Source organism: Plutella xylostella, chromosome 26 (assembly GCF_932276165.1).
Source record: "Plutella xylostella chromosome 26, ilPluXylo3.1, whole genome shotgun sequence".
In the NCBI taxonomy this organism is placed as follows: domain Eukaryota; kingdom Metazoa; phylum Arthropoda; class Insecta; order Lepidoptera; family Plutellidae; genus Plutella; species Plutella xylostella.
In genome coordinates, this window is record NC_064006.1 from 1,092,448 (window position 1) to 1,114,210 (window position 21,763).

General features: G+C 38.3%; 1 protein-coding gene and 1 long non-coding RNA gene across 2 annotated transcripts in view; one reads left to right on the forward strand and one right to left on the reverse strand.

Moving 5' to 3' along the window:
- Positions 1–5,879: 5,879 nt before the first annotated feature.
- Positions 5,880–21,763, forward strand: part of LOC105398356 (octopamine receptor beta-2R) — a 123,301-nt gene continuing 107,417 nt past the window's right edge. Inside the window, exon 1 of the mRNA XM_038111708.2 lies at positions 5,880–6,218. The gene's annotated coding sequence lies outside the window, so the exon portion shown is untranslated. The remainder of the gene's footprint in view (positions 6,219–21,763) is intronic.
- On the reverse strand, positions 19,361–20,228 carry LOC125490677. The gene is made up of 2 exons (XR_007267830.1): positions 20,012–20,228; positions 19,361–19,787 (listed from the first exon to the last, which is right to left on the reverse strand). It is a non-coding gene; the product is annotated as an uncharacterized LOC125490677 (long non-coding RNA).

Below are 21,763 nucleotides of genomic sequence, written 5' to 3' on the forward strand. Positions count from 1 at the left end.
GGGACACCCTGTATATGCAGAGTTCTGCAAACTACTGTTCTGCTTTTAAAACACCAAAATAAAACAGGTCGTCTAACTAAAAGGTCACGTGACCAAAAAAAAATATATGGAGAAGCGTTTTTTTTTCACGAATATAAAAAAATACGTAGGATAAAAGTTATTCAGAGTAACGCCCTTTCGGCTAACTATATTTTTTTTAATACAACACCCTGTAGTCCCTCTTATATTAAAATCTGCCCCCAAGTGAGGCTATACTTAATTCGCGAAAAAAAAAACGCGAATTTTTACATTCTGATTTCATTTCCAGGGTTTTAGACATAACATCAATAACATGCTGCACACGTAGGTTTTGGCTTAGTTTAGTATACCCTTTTTGCAACAACCTGTATAAATATCGGCACGGGCACGACTTTTTATAATTAATGATTAAATATTAAAAATACTTTCAAATAAAAATACATATTTTCGTATCACTTACAAAACAATATTACTTACTTAGTATATGTTTAACAAAGTGGCATGTCTTCACTTTAATGTTTTCGAGTACTATGTTAAAATTTCATGTCATTGTCCGGAGAACGCCCCGCATACCTCAACCCCCCTCACTAGATTTGACAGATTCTGATTTTCTTCTAGCTTTAGTGACAGCCTTAAAAAGAAGAACTGCCCACACAACATTCTCCCCCAGTGATTTGGAACAAATCTTATTGTTTAAATACAGGGTGTCTTATTTTGAGTATGCGTCAATTTATATAACGTTAAAAGTTACATATCTCTATATAGATTTTTAATTTGTATAAGGTAAGTTAGGTACATATAAAAGGTAAATAAGTTCATAGCCGAAACACAACGATTATTAACTACTTAAGTCAATATAATTATATAACTACTAAAACTAAAAGTACACTAGAGACAATGAACAAAAGGCTTACCATACTTACTGAAGGAATAGTCACTTCTTATTAGCTGGGTAGGTAAGTGGTAAGAATATAAACCAAACTAAGTTACAATATTATGGAGTAAGTAGTTACTTAGGTATCTGAAACATTTCTATTCTTAATTAGCTTATTGTTAAAGTACATACTATATCTACTATAACTACGTACATACTATATGTAATATTGTTATTACTTATTATTCATAGCCGTATCTATTCACTGGTCTGCGCGTGCGCGTTGGTCTGTTATTTGCTATGGGCTCCGGGGTGGCTGGAGCGGCGCGCTCGGGCGGCGGGGGCGTCACGCGCGCTGACTGTGACGTCATGTTAGATCCCGCTAGACTTGGTACGTCACACACTTCAATAAACTCGTTATTCTCTCTCCCCTCCCCATCTATTAGTATCCCGCCTAAATTGAGATCATTACGGACAATATGGTCAACGTGTTTTCTAAATATTTTGCCGTTTACGTCTATTTTATAAGAAACCGGTCCTGTGCGTTGCGAAACGACACCATTCATCCAGAATGATTTATTATTTTGAAACGCTTTGAACATTACATTGTCCCCTACTTCAAACGATCTTAGATGGCCTCCCCTGAGCTCCACCTGCTTGCGCTGTCGCTCCCGGACGGCGTCGGCCAGGCTGGGCCGCAGCAGGTGCAGCGGCGTGCGCAGCTCGCGGCCCAGCAGCAGCTCCGCCGGCGAGCGCCCGGTCGCACTGTGCGGGGTCGATCTATACATTAAAAGATATCTGTCTAGGGCCAAATCTAAATTTTCACGCTCGAAAATAGCCTTTTTCAGACATGTTTTAATAATTTTCACCGCACTTTCGGCTGCCCCATTGCTACTAGGCTTGTACGGACTCACTAAAATATGCTTAATACCACAGCTACTCATAAAATTCCCAAACTCTCAAATTCTCGATTGTACTCTGAGCCGAAGTACTCTTCACTCTATAGGCCTCAAGCCATTTTGAATGCGCGTCAACCAACACCAAGTAATAAATGGTGTTACCTGACAATGAGAAGAAATCGAGATGAAGGCGAAACCACGGTTCCTGTGGCCAGGCCCAGGGGTGCAGCGGCGCGGCGCGGGGCGCGGGGCGCAGGCTCTGGCACGCGGCGCACGCGCGGCACTCGCGCTCGATGTCGGCGTCCACGCCCGGCCAGTACACGAAGCCCCTCGCCAGCGCCTTCATCTGCACCATGCCCTGGTGCGTGGCGTGCAGCCGCTGCAGCACGGCGGCGCGCAGCGCGCGCGGGACCACCACGCGGTGGCCGTACAGCAGGCAGCCACCTTCTATACTCAAATATTGTTTTATGCTGTGAAACGGTTTCAATTCCGTGTCCGTGCAATATTGCCAGTTTGTCCTAATCGCATGTACGACCCGTTGTAGTAGCAAATCTTTGGCTGTGGACTTCGCTACCGCCCTGTGGTCTATCGGTGAGTCCGTTGTAATAAAATTCAGATACGACTCCGTACGTGAATGTTTAATGTCCTCGACTACGGGTATGCGCGATAAACTATCGGCTACACAATTTTGTTTCGATGAGATACACTTGATTTTGTAATCATATGCGCTTAATATCACCGCCCACCTCTGTAGACGGCTCGCCGCCATCGACGGAATCCCTTTGTTCTCACTAAATATGGACGCAAGTGGCTTACAGTCAGTTACAAGCGTAAAATGTCTGCCGTACAAATAATCATGAAACTTGGTGACTGCGAATATGACCGCCAAGCCCTCCCGACAGATCTGCGCGTAATTCTTTTCGGCGGCGCTGAGCGTGCGCGAGGCGTGCAGCACGGGCCGCTCGGCGCCCTCGCGCGTGCGCTGCGCCAGCACGGCCGACACGCCGTACGGCGACGCGTCGCACGTCACCACCGTCTCCAGCTCCGGGTCAAAATGTGCGAGGACTGGAGCGTTTAATAAACGTTTCTTGATTTCTTTAAATGCCGTTTCGCATTCTTTACTCCACTCGTACTTTTGTTTCTTATTTAAAAGCTCATATAACGGATTCAGAACATCGCTCAAATTTACAACGAACTTCCCGTAATAGTTGATAAGGCCCAGGAAGGCCCTCAGTTCCGCTATATTCCCCGGCGCGGGGGTATTGTTAATCGCGTCAATCTTGGTCGCCTCGGTTCTCAACCCGCTCGCATCAATCACGTACCCAAGATAAGATATCGACTTATTAAAGAAGCTACACTTTTTCGGTTCGACTCTCAATCCACTTTCTGACAAAATTCTAAAAACTTCCATAAGTCTGCATAGATGATCATCATCATCATCACCGGTGATGACCACGTCATCTAAATAAATAGCTACATATGGTATACGAAATAATTTTTCCATAATTCTTTGAAATTTAGACGGCGCGCACTTCACTCCGAACGGTAGTCTATTGTACGTAAACATTCCGCGATGAGTCACGATCGTGCAATAAGTTTTAGATTTTTCATTCAGTAATAGTTGTTGGTACGCCCGCGACAAATCTATTTTACTGAAGCATTGCCCCCCCTGCAATATCATGAACACGTCCTCAATTCGCGGGATTGGGTATTTGTCCTCGACCAGAACCGGATTAACCGTCAGCTTGTAATCACCACAGAGGCGGACCTCGCCCGACCTCTTAATGACCGGCACGATGGGAGTGCCCCACTCACTCCACTCGACCGGCGAGATGATGCCCTCGCGCTGCAGCCGCGCCAGCTCGGCCTCCATGGCCGGCCGCAGCGCGTACGGCACCGAGCGCGCGCGCAGCCACACCGGCGCCGCGCCCTCCACCAACTCTAACGCAATTACACCCTTATTGAATGCGCCTATCCCCGGAGCAAACACATTAGGAAATTTTTGGATCAGCTGTTCGCGAATATTACATTTGTTTATGTTAGTGACCTTGCCCTTCGCAATGCTACTCTTATCTAAGTTGTTTACGCAAGGAAATTGAATTTTAAATGCGCGCATCCAGTTTCGTCCGAGCAAAGATGGGCTAGTACAGTTATCTATAACGATTAGATTTAAATTATCCACTCGGTTACCATTGAACATTACAGAGCAAGTAAATTCACCTTTAGGTTTGACACTTTGTCCACTATACATTTTAAGATTCGCAGTACAAGGAAGCAATTTGTAGTTCTTGAAATACAAATTATAAGTTTTTAATGATATAATACTCACAGCTGATCCCGTGTCGCCCTCCATTAATAAATCTTTACCATTAATGTTCACCTTAATGTTCCAATGGTCATCGTCAGCCTCAGAATCGCTCAGCTGATACACTTCCCGCTCCGAGTCAGAGGCGGACGCGGAGGCCTCCTCATAGACCTCGACGTCATCACCAATCACGTGATGCACCGTTGCATCTTTACGATATTTGCACATTTTCGCGATGTGACCTCGGTCACCACATACGTAACACTCAACACTCATAAAAGGACACTTGTCGGCCATATGATCCTGACCACACCGATAGCAACGCCTCGCAGACGAAGTCGGTGCGCGGCGCCTCCACGCGCCCCGTGATTCCCGTGATGCAGCAGTGCGCGGGGCGCGGGGCGCCGCCTCGCCGCGCCGCCTGCCGCCGCCGTCGCCGCCGCCGCCCCAGCGGCCGCCACGTGCTCGCCGCTCCACCGCGTACACGTGGTCTCCCGGCTGCCCCGGCCGCTCCCCGAGCGCGCCGGAGCTCGATGCTGCTGCAGAGTCTCGTACTGCCGCCTCCAGCGACAGCGCCATCTCAATGGCTGAATCGAACGTCAGGTTACTTTCCGTGAGTAATCGCTGTCTGATGCGATCGCTGTGTAGCCCGAATACGAACTGATCGCGAAGATTCTCGTTCAGGTTCTTCGCGTCGAAATTACACGGCTTACTCAGCTTCTTCAGTTGGGCCAGATATTCTGTGACTGACTGGTTTTCGTTTTGTCGGCTGGCTCTAAAAATCATTCGCTCCGCGATAACGGATCGTTTTGGCGATAGGTGATCTTGTACTAATGATACAATTGTTTCAAATTCCACTTGTTCCGGCTCTTTTGGATAACATAAATCGATTATTAAATCTAAAGTTTCCGTGCCAACAACCGCCACCAAATAAATTGAGTACTGTGCCTTTTTAACATTTTGTATGTCAAACCACGCCTTAAGTCGACTAACGTACGTTGACCATCGGTCCACACTCGGTCGAAATTCCTGCAACCCGCCCAATTTGGCCTTTGTCCCTCACTTTTATCTTCACCCGCTTTTCTAGTGTCCGGCATTAGCACAAAAACAACACACAATTAAATAAATAACGCGTTTTACGGCTCGTTCGTCGCCAGATGTTATGTCTACGTGCGCAATGAAAGACTTTCGATTCGAGACTAATAATTTATTATAGAACTATAATGCGGGTACACAACAATTAAGTATTGCGGATGAATTTAAGAAATGTTAGGTTAAGTATTTACTATAGCAAATTAAAAGGTAACCAATTAAATAGAAAAATAATTATTTTGAAATAGAAACGAATTTTGTAATCTGCACCATAAACCCGCTATTACAAAGACATCGCCAGCTGTAGCAGTTCGTAACAAACTGGAGAGCTGCCTCATTTATTATTGCAGGAGCGCTGTAAAACTGCTATAAACCTCGCTCTGTAAGCTCCCACCGAGGAGGCATAAACCTCCTTCAGTTTAAACCTCCACGGGCTGATTAAAAAATAAATGATAGCGAAAGCATGCGAAGGAGACCACGCACCACGCATCCTCATTAGATGTGGATTTCACGCTATTTTCTCACGACTTTTCCCGCCTTTCCGTCGTCACCAATTTTACCATTGCCAGGGCGAGCCTGGGGGGTCACTCTCTAAGTTTCGGAGCGCTGCTGAGCGAGCCACGGCTCTATCTTGTTGCCGATTGTATGATAGCTCTCGTTCGTTAGTTTTTTGTCAGTATAGAGTAACCCTGATGCCGCCCTGCGCTACGACAGTCGATCACCAGGCGTCGCCACCGACGCACGTGTCTAAGCGCTCGGCAAAATTATGCCACAGCGTAAAAATCCGTATTTTCGATTCCGACTGTTCAACGGTTATGTTCGAGTGTCGTCTCTCAACTATTTCTGTCACTGTGACTAAAATTAAATTGTGAATGTAAGTGTTGGCAAATGTTCGTTTTGGTTCTATATGTTTTGTTTTTTCAGTGATTTCAGTGATTCGAAGTGGGTGATTTGATTCGTGAAAAGGTTTTTTTACTGTTGTGAAGTGGTGACTGTTCGGTGAGGATTGGCAAGCGGATGGGATTGGCTGGTGCGTATTCTATCATTTAAAGTAATTGGCAGCCGTTTGGAAAAGATTTTCCTATTTGTTTAAAAGGCAAATTGAAGTAATTTGGCTTATTGGATCGTCCTTCAAATTTGAAAGAAACGAAAAGCGAAAATTTAATCACGCGGAAAGGGGCTTAAAGGTTACCTCATTAAGGCTTATTAGCTCAATTGTTTTTTTTAAGCGTTTGTTCTGCTAAGATGAATAAAATCTTATATTCTTTCAGGGTTTTACATAAATTTACAAAACTGCTAGTCTGTACTACCTACATTATTATTTTTTATTTAGGTATTTCAGGATAACCAAAATATCTTTAAGTACATACAAAAGTATTATTTTTAAAAACCAATAATGACATGTAAGGTGATTCACATTTTGAAACCATAGAGAATTTCTGGTTCACTTAAAACTTCACGCCAATTACCATCAGCTCTGCAAACTCGTTTTCATTAAAAATAATACGCTTAAATTAATTTTCAATGCCTAAACCCATTGAGATTATCCATGAAAATGTAAATTTCATAGTGAGCTCAATGTAAGAGGATACTCTGAGACTTGTTCTGTCAGAGTGTCTTGTTAGTTGTCAATCAGACTTGTGTTAAACAATTGAAACTCATGAAAGAACCGGCTAGAACCTTCATTAACTGTCAACGCACTGAGTTCTCAAAGCCGACCCGACACCACGATTTTAGGATGAAAAAAATATGGTGATAATTTGGCCTTGTGAAAAACACCCCTATAATATTCAGAATTTACAGCTCATCCCAAAAAACGCCACAGCAGTTGTCCTGCCGCTAAAAGTGTGAAGTCAAAATAGCAGTTATAAAATAAAAACAGTCAATGGACTTCCGTTGTAACATTTTACTAAAATGGCCAGCTTGCACCAGAATTTGAATCTAGATTTAGTGACAATTTCTCCATTCTCGGTTAAAGCATAACCAGGGAGTAGTGGTTAACTTTTGACACATTTGTCATGAATTTTATATGGAGATGACGTTTAATTTATAAATCAATCCCTGTCGTTTAGATAACCGACAATGGAGAAATTGGCACTTAGTGTTCAAAATCGATTTAAGACATAAATTAATATGGATTCACGTGTCTTAAATCGAGATCAGACACAAAATTGTCATTTAAGATGTTGCTGCAACTCGCCCTAAATGGTTCTTTAGCCACTCTATTATTATACCACTTCAGATTTTTTACTTCAATGTCTGTATCCTGAGTTCTCCCACAGCTGACATCATTCCTGATAAAACCCAATTGATAAAACCCGACCACAGCTTCAATCAACAAACAAAGCAATACAACACAAATCAGTTAGAACATCCCAATTACACTGCACAAGATCCAAGCCGGGATAAGTCAATTTCCTAACAGGATCTAATCAATTGTCCACGGATAAAAATAGACCATCATGTCGACATGAAGGGATCTGATCCACTGGCCGCTAGCCAAAGGGACGAATTCGCGAGGTGTGTCGAAAAAAATGTGAAACATATTTTTTGTGACCTTATAAAAGGTGATTTAGGCAAGCTTGTACAGTGACCAAAGAAATACATGTGCCAGGGTTAACTTTAATTTCACTACACACTGATGGGTGATAAGTGACATAATTAATAGGTACTTACAGAAGGGCTAGTATTTGGAGCATTTAAGACGTGACAAAATTTCTCCGTCGCGCTCGCTCTTGAGGCTGCGCGATGTGAGTGAGTGCGATGCAAAACTTATGTCACGTCTTAAATGCGCCCCGTGCCAGCCCAGAGCACAGAATAATAACTATCCCAGAAATGTTTTTATGTAGTATAATATTATTTGTTATGTGTATAATATTATTTAATTCATCTATATTCAACCCATGAGTCTCAGGATCAAATTGTTTGCTCAGGGGTGTCACACAGGGATCTTTTATTATAGGACAATTAAGTAGACAGAATTGGAAAGCAGTCGAAATAAGAATGAAGACGATGTGATGTGCTACAGGTTAAATAAGGAAACATAAAATACCTAATTAATACTTCTATTCTATTCTCTGTGGGGGTGTAGGTTACCTGCACCTGGCTCTCTCGAGTGGAACCTTTGTGCCCACACGCTTTGTGTTTGTATTTCCCACCACGCTGGTCCACTGCGGGTTGGTGGGTTCACATATCTAGATTTGCTAAATCTAGATATGTAGGTTTCCTCACGATGTTTTCCTTCACCGTAAGAGCGATGGTATACATTGTACTTAAGTTAAAAGAACTCATTGGTACATGTCAGCGCCGGGATTCAAACCCGCATCTATCATCTATCATAACTAGGTACCTAGATACTTAGAAGATGTTAAAAAATCTATAATTTTCCTCCGAAAAGGCTTTTCTACAAATTGGTAGTAAATTTGGATGGGGCTCGTCAAATGGACGGAATATTTTTATGCTTCATAAAAAATATTATAATTTTTCCGCTAAAAGCGTTTTGTCGAGTCAGTCTTAAAAATTCGCACCGGATAATTGTTTTTTTTTATAACTTAAAAGCATAATTTTAGTATGGCAGCACGTTTTTTAAAGTATTTTTTTTATAAGTTTACATTAGCCTATAATCATCATACTGATAATAATAATGGTTGCAATTGGCAGCGTAAAAGTTCTGTATAAAATTTCCGCACTTTAGACTTTATCGCAATTTTTTTGTTTTCTTTTAAGGTGAAGCAAACAACAACCTAAAAAAAACATTAACTTAGTAACTACTTGTTTAAAATACTTACTTACTTACTTAAATTTGCCCTCCGAAATTATAAAGTATGTTGGATTTAATAATTTTTATTAGGCACAAAATTTGACTATTATTCTAGCAAATAAAATTTCTTTATCGAAGCTCGCTTGTAAAGCTTGTATAGTACGCAATATATTATTTCGAAGCCGTGAAAACTAGAACCTTGAACTTAACAATACATTAATATCCACTTTTATTTATTAGAGACTTCGATAATTGTTAAATCATAAAATTGAACGACGAAGGTCAATTCGCACTAATCATACTTAAACATCACAGAAATCAACATACATCGCATAGAAACGAAACTATTGGAACCGCTATCCTTATACAGGATGTTGAAAAGGGCTATTAAGCCTATTTACGCAGACGGTTTTGGAAATTCCCGATTAATTTTGGTTCTCCATAGAAAGTTTGATGGTCACGTCACCATTTTTACTTTACTTTACACCTAGAACTTTGTCGTAGCAAAGTTGTTCTGATTGACCCCCTGGGTCACCCCCTTTTAAAGTCAAAGTCAAATGTTTTTATTCCTCGTATAATTATAAAATTTTCTGATGAACGTCAATTTTTACAAACTACTTTCGGCTCAGTATACCACTTTAGCAACATCCTGTATGTGTATACGTCCGTAGCAATACATTGGGCAGTCAGCAAATGACAACTTATCTGGCTGGCTAATTCTTTCACTACAATAACAAGTATTTTTAGTGCCGCAGGTTTACAACCTAAGCAGAGGTATTGTGGTTCACACAGGTTCCAATAGTGACAAACAAATACACACCTTATTCTGAGCAAAACATCGTAAATCTAAGTGAAAAACTGGGTTACAACTACTATTGGATGGATGAACATGCAGTAGTAGAAAGAGTAATGGGACCCAGTTCTACATGCAGGTCTCCTATAGGTCATGGGCATTGCTGTATTTAGATAGATAGATAGATAGAATATTCTTTATTTATACACACACACATAAAAGAAACTTACATAACTTAAATACTATAAACTATGTACAAAAATTGCGGTCTTATCGCTTAAAGCGATTTTTTCAAGACAACCTTAGGGTGGAAGGATATTTTGATTAAAGAGGGGTCAAGTGTACTAAAGAATAATAAAGGAAATATTAAAATAATGATTATTTAGAATACGTACACTCGTTATATTTAGGTACATGCCACGAATTGAACAAACGGCCTTTTTAATAGGAGGACGAAGCTTTATCGCCTTACGACACCACAGTAATGAGAATAATTATAGTAAATCAGGTAATATATTAAAAATATTAAATAGTCATATTTAGTGTGTGTTGTTATACTATACACTGCTCTTCTATTTACTGTGTGTAGGTCATAAATAATATAATTGCCGTTATTGATCAATTACAGACATAATTTACCCAAAGTTTCTCAATGTTTGTGTGTTTGTACCGATAAATACTATCTAAGTAAACAATTTGTATTTAGGTGTAATATAAAACCTTAAAACTACAGTACATTAATAAAATTATGATAAGTACATGATATTATTAGTTTTTTGTTGCTGGGTTCTTGAAATCGGTTCTCTTTCTTCATTATAAATATTATTGTATTTTAACGGTCTTATTCATAAAAAAGTTACGGGAGACCTATAGGCCTGCTAATGTCAAAAAAACTTTATTCATAAACGATCAATAGCGCTAAAGAACTCTCCAACTGATTCGTAAAACCTTGATATGCTAAAGTTGGCTGGACCCTACTATATACACCTTCCGTAAACCTCCTATTGTACAAAAACATGGCAGCCGGTCAACAGCTGTTCTGCTTTATTGACGATTTGACATTTGTTGTGAGTTTTATATTTGCTGAAAATAAGTTGCCATGGTAACGTAAAAATTTAATTATTTTTTTGTGGGTTTTGGCTTGGCCACTCCGCCTTTAAAGCCGCGTACACACCGGGCCAACGAACGCCCAACGAACGCCAACGGTGATCCCAACGATGGATATTATTCATACACAATACAGGGCAGATTGCAGCAACGAAGGTCAACGAAAAACGTTCGTTGGCGTTCGTTGGCCCGGTGTGTACGCGGCTTAAGCCAACGTAAACTTTTTTAAGTGCCGCGCCGTGGCTAACATAGATAATAGAGATTGATAAATGAATGAAAGTTTTCGCTATTTTTGTTTATGGTTTCGTCAGACCGGCAACTTAATAGGGTAAATGTCAAAATGTTTGGTCTGTGAAATCTATTAGCATCACTATAGTTATTGAAGGTTTACGGAACGATTATGAATAGAGATTTTTATGAAACCTCAAATAGGCTTAAAGTGTTCCGTAGCTATTGAGCTCAGTAAACCTACTTTAAGGTTTTTTTATGAATAAGACCGTAAGTTTTTAGAGGAATGGTTTGAGTGGATGTTCAATGGAAACCATATTTAGTAGGATTAAAATAGTACCACGACCCTAGAACAAATGAGTATCTGAGAACAAATATAGCTCTAGACCTTCGTCAGAACAGTCAACATATCGACGTTGGGGTAGGCAGGTAGGCTACGGTTCACGAAAGATGACCAAAAATGGCAGCTCAACGTTCTTGAAAACAGGACGCAAGATTCTATGGGATTAATTTCGCAGCTAACGATTTTCGTCTGACGGCGACTCGACGAATGTGTGCGGGTGACGCCCCAACGGCGATATGGTTCGCAACCTATCACGTGAGTAGGTACAAATGTGCTGCGAAAAGTGGGTGGCTTGCTTGTGAGCCACCTCTGACTACCCCTTCGGGGATTACAGACGTGAGTGTATTATGTATATGTATGTATGGTCAACCTTCGTTAACCGTAGTATACACGTCAAGGGGTGGTCACTGGCATTTAGCAATAATAAACGCACCTACAGAAAGGGGAATCCGAAGGACGTATTAATTGCTTGAATTACATAGTAAAGTTCATGTAACCTTTACTGATGCGATTCGATTGAACGATTCTCTCGATTGACTGATGCATCGATTCCTATTCAATGCCGTTGGTATAGTTTCTGAACTTTAAACAAGCTGTGTTGAATGAGCATTTCTCATGTAACTATTTATTTAATTATTTTATTTATTTTATTGCACAAATACATATAATATAAAGAGTATGAATGGTGGATTTAATGTTGAAAGTATTTTCTACAATCCAATCTACAGTAGGTACAGGAAAACCAGTCAAAATGTGTGCAAAAATGTACAACAGTGCAGTACGTACAGTCGTACAGGTACTTCGCCCCCTCTGAATAGAATAGAATAGAATAGGTGTGCAAAAAAAAGTGAAGAAAGAACTAAACACTTGATAAGATTTAATAGAATGTAAGAAGAAGTTAAGCTTAACCGGCCGAGGATCGAACCCGGGTCCCTCGGCAAAGCAGGCCGGCCCTGCACCAACCCGTCATAGGATACCGTTTAATTAAGCTAAAAGGTAGTATTTCCTGGTAAATAATTATTTACTAAAACTTCTCAAAGGTATCTGTGCCACTGCAGAGCAATAATTGCCATTGTTTCAGCGAATTCTAGTTATATATTTAAGGTTCATTGTGATGAAGACAGCTTCCTCCACTATTAAATTTGTGTCGTGAATACCGAATAAGTTCTGAGATAAATCGCCGTTTGTACACTGGGTTTTGTTGTTATTTATGTCAACAGATTTGTCCACGATCTCAGATATGAATAGGTATACAGGGTGAGTCTTTCATAGGTGCATATCCGCAAGTATGTTATAGAGCTCTTCATTCTGAACAACTTTTGTTATAATGACCTTGGGATATTGTCGAAAAAAAATCTAATCCCCATACACAATTTCACGTGAACAACCAATTTTTGTATATGTGGAAGCATCTTTTTTTTTCGTTATATGCCAAGGTCATTATAACAAAAGTTGTTCAGAATGAAGAGCTCTGTAACAAACTTGCGGATATGCACCTATGAAAGACGCACTCTGTATATACTTACTAAAACACACTATCAAATATCTAACTACCCCCGTTTCTGCGCGGCAAAAATAAACCTAAAACTACTTTTCTTGCGTGACAGTGATTCGGCAGCTATCATCTTCGTTATTACACCAATAAAGACATGTCATTTGTGTCATATTTCTCACACAAGACCCGTCCGAGTGACAGGAGTAGAGATTTAGGCAGCTTAGTTCTGCGGTTGGGTCGACCACTATAACTGACTATAACCCAAACCTTAGTTAAGAACATAAACCGGCCTGTCATAATGGAATCCTTACTTTATGTGCACGTATTTTCATTCTGAAGAAATATTTGGGCGAAATTGCCGGTGCTTACGAAATGGGGTTGCTGGAATCTACTATACTATCTATAAATATAGACCTTGAAGTACTGTTTAATTAAAACAAAAACTACTTTTTCATCTAGATTCTAGATAACTGTCGATCGTGAGCATAATATTCATGTTAATAATATTAATATACTTAAGTACAAAAATATATCATGAAAATCTTGAGAGTTGGAAATCTTACAATCTCCTACAATTTAATATCACGGTAAAATGAGCAAATATTTAACAAACAATGTTACCCTATTGTTAGCCGTCACTTGTTAATACCTTCTAATTACGGAATTAATTGCTCTAAACAACCAATTTACAGCAGGTACAATACTAATTCCAAGAGATTACTTACAAACGAAATTCATTTTCTTAACATTAAACACTGATATTTATAAGTACTTACATTTATTTATCAAGGAAAACTTATTATTATAAATTCTTTATTGCACATAAAAACATTGTACAAAGGCGAACTTAATGCTAGTAGCATTCTCTACCATTTAACCTTTGGTGATGTCGAGAAAGTGTTGGTAGTGCGATAGGCTGAGAAGAGAGAAGTTTATCTACTTAAATCGAGACACAGAGATATAATTACTTATACATAATAACTATACAAATAAAATAAAAAACTTTGGGCAAAAGTATATGGAAAAATAATGATATACCTAATAATATTGATTGGATGATTGGTAATTCGAGACCTGTAAATGGATTCAATAGAACCGACCAATAACGACGACGTATGCCGTTAGTGAAAATGTTGGTAGGTCGTTATTGGTCGGTGGGTGCATTCCGCCTGTTATCCTTTTATGTTTAAAACCAATGATAAAAAACTAGCATAAAAAAAGTTTTGCATTAGTAAGACCGTCTTGTAACGACAATTCTCGTAAAAAGAGAGACGAATGATCGTAGATTTATAGTGTGACCCCCCAGGCCTCTTCTCACATCAAAACAGTATTTATAAGTAAGTTAGTATGTTTGTTCCAAATTCTCATGGGGTTCCAAGTATTAGTAAATACGGTGGGATCACTTCTGTTTGATGTTTTGATGGATCTTTCGAGTTTACCGAGTGGTTTTCCGAAATATTTCTATTATCATCTCGGTGAAAGTGGCGCCAGCGAAAACTATTATGAATAAGATGACATAAGAAAATATTAACTTGTTTCATTTGCGTAACGTAAACTGAAAAACCTGTACAGAGGCTCTGATGAAAAAAATCCAATTAATTCGCGTAGTGTAAGGTATAATATCGTTGAATGTACCCTGTTAAATACAAACCTTTCTATCCCGACCCTCTGGGCAGATACTCCATCATAAAGTTTGCGCTGTATCGTAATTCAACGAGTTTACAAAACTCCCGGCTTCTTCCTAAACGATATTTTTTACCAAAACTCTAATCCTAACTAATATTATAAATGTGAAAGTAACTGTGTCTGTCTGTCTGTCTGTCTGTCTGTCTGTCTGTCTGTCTGTCTGTCTGTTACTCTTTCACGCCAAAACTACTGAACGGATTTGAATGAAATTTGGTATACATACGGTCTAGACCTTGGGAAAGAACATAGGCTTTATACTTTTTATCCCGGAATTCCCACGGGAAAACTTTTTAAGGCGAAGCGAAGCGCGCGGGAACAGCTAGTATTATATATTTTTCGCAGTAATATATAAGTAGTTATTTGAACGGCTGTATAAAAGTTGGTTTGTTTATTTATTGTTGACCGCAATATGAAATAAGTTACTGCTACTCATCCAATTATTTGTTAAATTATTACTTTGTCACCGACCGTGTAACTAGACACCTAGACAGGGTGTGTCGAACGTATAATACACAACCAAATAAAAAGTTCCAGTGACACTAGCACCAAGTTACTCCTAAACGGAAAATACTAGTTTAGTAACGCCGTCTGTAATATTAAGGTACATTTAACAGCGCATCAGAATATCACCAAATAAAAACGTAAATTTTATATATATATATATAGGGTTATATTTTAGTGACGACGACCGAATGGCGTAGTGGTTAGTGACCCTGACTACTGAGCCGATGGTCCCGGGTTCGATTCCCGGCTGGGGCAGATATTTGTTTAAACACAGATATTTGTTCTCGGGTCTTGGATGTGCCCGAAAAATGGCAATAGGCTCGCCCCCTATTACATTGGGACTAACATAACACTCTGGCGAAAAGTGGGTGCAGCAATGCACCTCTGCCTACCCCGCAAGGGAGTACATTAGTACAAGGCGTGAGTGCGTGTTTTTTTTTTTTTTTTTTTTTTTAAGTTTAAATTTTATGTTTAAAAAAAATTTTAGTGACGGCATTTTGTAAGTGGAACTGTTTAATTGCTGGTGAGTGTATAAACAGGAGCAGTCCTTTCCTCTTGTAGTTCAAAATTCCATTGAAGCTGTTACAAATACGGTGTGGTTTTTTAATTAAATTTTAGATACATATTCATGGTAGCCTGTTTAGCGCTTTCAGTAATTTTATTATTTTCTTTGAAACAACATTTTTAGGCGCCCAAAATGTTGTTGCAATTAAAATTTTTGTAACGGGCACGGGCAATAAAATAGTTCCACTCACAAAATTCGACACCAAACGAGCCCAATTTTGTGAAAGCTTTAATTTAAAATTTTAACGAACTATTACCGTTTTTAGTTGGTAATATCCTGATGCTCTGTTAAATGTACTTCAATGTTACAGAAGGCGTCATTAAGCTAGCCTATTCCGTTTAGGAGTAAAATGGTTCTTTTCTGAGTGGAACCTTTTCATAGCCCGTGAGTGTATTTTATCTTTTCAGTTGTTTCTGTAGAGTAATTAAAGCTAGTTTGCTGTATTACATGATTTGTTCAGCCTATTCAGTTCTGTTGTTTTTGACGTTTTCAGGCTAGCTACACCTTTTTTATTTTGTAAGGTCTAATACCACAGGTGGCAAATCCTGTAAATGTGTTAGGACGACAACAATAATATAATGTAGTTATACCTATAGTTCGAATTGAAATAAAAATACAGACATACCGTACAAACGTCTACGTCACATACCTAATACCTACGTACCGTACGTATAGAAGTCGGTTTAAAAATGCAGCAATAATTTAATGTCGACAAACGATCAATGGTCAGGCGAGCGAGGTTGAACGACACTAAATTGTCGTGTACTCTTAATGCAGAAAACTACAGAAGATCTATTTTTTCTTTTGTCTCTGGTAGTTGCTTGGATAGTCCTTGATTAATGGAACCTGAATCTGGATTACTCGCATAGAATATCTGTACAACTTATCTTACAGTCCTATTCCTCTTTTTTGATAGCTTGGAAAACTTACCCCAGCTTACCAGCAGCATCAGTAATAATTGTGTTGGATAAGGAATGAGGAATGTGGAATGATTGTTTAAGGTAAGCGTCTCCCTTTCAGCATCGCACGCAACGGACGCATCACGTTCAGCATTCTTTGTATAGAAATTCACTGAAATTCGTCCAGTTCATCGGCGTTGCCGACGCCGTATCTCCATACAGCTATGACAATCCGTTTGTTACGATACGTACGATACCAATAGGTAGACGCTTACTTTTAATCGGCTCACTAAGAATCCCTGGTTTAGAAGTAGACGCTAATGAAAGAATTGGCAAATACACTCCCGGGCAATGAAAAAATTCACTGAAAAAACACCAAATTACTCCCTAACGGAAAAGGCTAACTTAATGACGCCTACTGCAACATTGAAGTACATGTTACAGAGCATCAGAACATTACTAACTAAATACGGTAAAATTTTGTTAAAAGTTTAAATTAAATGTTTGAAATAATTGGGGTCGTTTGGTGTCATTTTGTGAGTGGAACTTTTTCATTGCCCGTGAGTGTATCTGAGCGCTTCTTCTGGACTTATTCTGTGTTCTGACCGTGTAATTTTAGTTTTACGATTTTTCATCACTCGTGTGACAATCGCAAGACTCTTTTGTTCACTCACAATGTTGCATTCAAATGCACAATACTCTCGAGAGCCCTATGCCAGTGGAGTAGGGTTCAGAATGGCGTATTAAACTACAGTGCGGATACAATAGGAAATGATTTGCTCGCTGTTTTAAACTAAGTTGTGCCGTGGTTTTGAAATCCTTTATCTAAATGAGGTTTGTTGTGCATGGGATGAGATTTTTGCTTGCTGTGTTGTGTAGATAGGATGGTTAAATATGTTATTAACCCTAGAGTGCTCGCGCTATGAGCATTTTGCCGCCCTCAGCAAAGAATGTTTATTATTTTGTGAACTACGCACTCCTCAAGGTCCAGCGCCTATGTAGCTGCCCTTTCGGTCTTCTCCTACATGTTACGTAAATTTGGAGAAATTCAGTGCACGGGTTACAGCAGGACGAGAGAATTAAAGAGAGCGTGTCGCACGGGGCGGCAAAATGCTCACCGCGCGAGCACTCGCGTCAGTAAAATTAAAGTATTTTTTTTTACAATTGTTATGAAATATTGTTAGTTTTTCAGTGTTTTTTTGTAATAATAATGTAAATATAATGTAAGTATGTATCTATTTCAGTTTACATTCGATTTACGATATAACTTTGTTAATTTACTAACGACTTAATTTTACGAAGAATTTACCTGGAAAAAATAGCTCTGCCCATAACTACACCACGTATAACAATAAAATCTTACATATGGACAGTACATGGTGTTTTTTATTGGTCCGGTGGTACAAATCTCCCGTTTTGTACCACCGGACCAACAAAAAACACCCTAAAGAAGAGAGGGTACATGCCTATAACTATGTTCATATTAGAAAAATAGCAGGTCAAAAAAGGGTGCAATACATGAAGAAAGTTACTGTGCAACGAACACTTTGTGTTCATGTTTCAGGACTGTGTTGCTGAAATAAATGCTGTAGATGACGATAACTTCTAAAGTTTTTAATAAGTTTGAGATTTGTTGATTTTGTTTGGCTTAAGACAAATTTATACCTAAAAGATCAGATTTTTTCCCAAAGCATAAACGATAGGTCATATAATGAACAATTATAATATAAAAACTATAAATATTACTTTTCCAAATACCATATGATTCATTTTAATCAAATTATATAGGTACATTTATAAGTTTTCGTAATTATTAAGTGTCCAAAAAATACATTTTAATATGGGCGGCAAAATGCCGCCACGCGAGCACTTGCGTCACAAAAAGAGGCGCGACTACTCTAGGGTTAAAGTGGTAGACTGGTTAAGCGCTTAAAACTGCTAATACGTGCTTCGTAATAGTCAAATTTGTACATCAAGATTTGCTTAGTGCTTAAATGACTTCCATTTACGTCCTTAGTATTAGACAAATAAAGCAATATTGAAGACGATTTTAGCACCAGGAAAAGTGAATATTATCTTTTTACAGTTGCAAGCAAAATTGCATAGGTGGTAAGATAGATCGTTTATTATACAATAATCAATTATAACTAGGTACTTACATACTTTACTTAGAAAAAAAAACTAAGCCATAGATACTAGATCGCTTTCGCTAGAGGCTCATTAATTATTTCTAGATTTTACCAGGTTTCTCAACTCTCATTATAAGTATTGAAACAAAAAATAACCCTTTCCCCAGTGAAATCAAAATCTGTGGCCCGATTTTTTTATTCCATTACTTTATTTTCGCTCCAGATCCGCAGATCCGTATTGTACCTACAAAACTCGAAACAAAAAGTGGAAAAAGCTTTAGTTTTGCAATTTAAAACGAGCTAGCCGAAGCAGGTGTGTCATAAATACTGAGGCTGTGGTCGTATTGGGAGGCTATATAGGGATTATAGGGTGTTCAATCTAGTACATAGGTACTTTATTCATAGTAATGTACCTAAATAAGGCACTTATTTTTTGTTTACTACATTATCATCTGCGAAAATCTTATACTTAAGTAGCACTAATTAACCTCCTGACGCCCAGCCGTTATTTTAGTTTTTAGGACTATCTGCCCACGGTCCTCACACAAGGACTATTGCGTTTACCTAGCTTACTGCCCAGAAACTTAAACTTGAATAAATGTCACAAAAATTATTATATACTGTTCCTAGTAGTATGTACGGGTAATGCATTAAAAAAGGAACCAGTTTCAATAGGTTTAAATTCGAAAATCATTAGTCCTCATGTGAGGACCGCGGGCAGTTAAAAAAAGTTTAATTTATTGGTAGAAAATATATTTATAAGGTAATTTGTTAGAAATAACAAAACTTATGAAATAAGAACCACTTAGGAACACATTTAACACTTTAAATCAGTCTCACATAAGTGTAGAACTTATATTTATTCTAGATAAACTCTCACTTATCAACTATTATAATTATTGTGATCAATATAGGAACAAAATAGGATAAAATGAAAGGCTCAGCTAGCAGCTCCTGGATATCATCATCACAAAATTCAAATTCTACGGGTTCATGGTGAGTCATTTATGTCGTCATGTCATCGTCCTCCGAGAGATCTATGTCCGACATATCTAAATCTGCTTCAATTTCTTGGATTTCGTATTATATTCTGTAGAAAAATAAATAAATAAGTATTATCTAAAATTACAGTATAGCAGTCCAGAGTCCTCAAGTGAGGACTAATGTAAATGGGTGATCATAGAATATTATTTAGAACCTTAATTGATAAAATATTAGTATTCGTGTCTTGCTAATATACTTAACAATAAGGTTTTATTAAAGTTATTGTACTAAATGATTAGATCACATAAGTAAAATGAGATTACAACTTACTTAGTCGACGGTGACCCCGCCATGGATCCGTTTTTTGACGTTTTTTCAATGAACGATTGATTATCCTCAGATGACACTTAAGACAGCTGTCAGTGATGGAATGTTAAATGCATAGATGCAATCCCAAAAAAATAATGGCGGTAAATTCAAATATGGTTCAAACACAAAGTATTCGTCCTCGGAGAAGGACCGTGGGCATTTAGTCCAGAAAAAATATACTATAGCTTGGGCAGTAACAACTATACTCGTTAAGTACTCACAGAAGGACCGTGGGCATCAGGAGGTTAATGTAACTTAAGGTACTTATCAATTTATTTAGTTAAATAAGTCTGTTTATTTTATATTTAAGTTTTCTTTACTTAACTACTCGTGTTGTGGTGGCATGTATTTAAAAAGTACACATTACAATAATTTTACTCTAGTTCTTAAATTATTTTTAAAGTGTAACTTATCCGTTATGTCATCCTTAAATAAATAAATATATTATATGAATAGATACTCGATAACTCTGAATTTCACACGAAAAATGTTGAGTAGACTTAATTATAAATGGCAGAGCGAATTGCCAGCAATCCGGTGCTAACCTCCTTTTGACCTGGAAAGTCTTTTTATTTTCTCGAATCCGCCCAGATAAAGAGTCCATTGTCTCTTTGGTAATCGAACTGGCCATTATACGAACGTGGCTAAGTTCTTAATTCAAATCAAAAAGATATCGTTAATTTTGTAAATTTTTTTCAAAGTTGCTATCCTCATTTTTTTAAATCACTTAAACTTAAACGTTAAGTTACTACCGAAAATCCATAAAATACAGTATATTTTTACGACGAATGGCGTAGTGGTTAGTGACCCTGACTACTGAGCCGATGGTCCCGGGTTCGATTCCCGGCTGGGGCAGATATTTGTTTAAACACAGATATTTGTTCTCAGGTCTTGGATGTGCCCGTAAAATGGCAATAGGCCCGCCCCCTATTACATTGGGACTAACATAACACTCTGGCGAAAAGTGGGTGCAGCAATGCACCTCTGCCTACCCCGCAAGGGAGTACATTAGTACAAGGCGTGAGTGCGTGTTTTTTTTTTTTATTATTTTTTTTTTTTAATATGGATTAAGGTATAATAAATAGCCTCAATCACTCCATAAAATATTCTTGGGTCTAAACTTTTATTTGCTAAATAATCAAACTCATAAATTCATAATATTTAACTATATAGTTCTGCAAAATTATCTGGGGTCTCTTATATTATTATTATTATCATATCTTACTGGATTCTCGCAATATTGTAGCTTTGTAATTGGTATATTTTTAACAAAGTTTACCATTTCCATATCAATATATCATTTTAAAACGAAGTAAGAAAAATCCATAATTATTATATATCCAGAAATCATTTTAAAAACTTTCTGAAGTAAGAAAGAACCAACCTTTTTTTATAATACTAGGTTATCCGGTTTATAAAATGTTAAATCCCAAAATAACAATTTAACAAAAAGGTTCAAGCTCCCTCTCTCTGCCAGTTTCTTTTTAATTAAAAATATATTTTAAAAATGGAAGATCGTCCCGCTCTGTCACAGATGGTGTGGCCAGCATGAAAAAGAAAATATAAAAAAGTAAACTGCGTATATTCAACGCTGCTTTGGATTTAAGTTTGTAAAATTAAATTGTCCCTCAAGTTTTGGCCTAAGCCCCTTTCTTGACCCACTTTCCTTGTCATTAGACAGAAATGTTTTGTATAAAGATGATTATGAAGGCT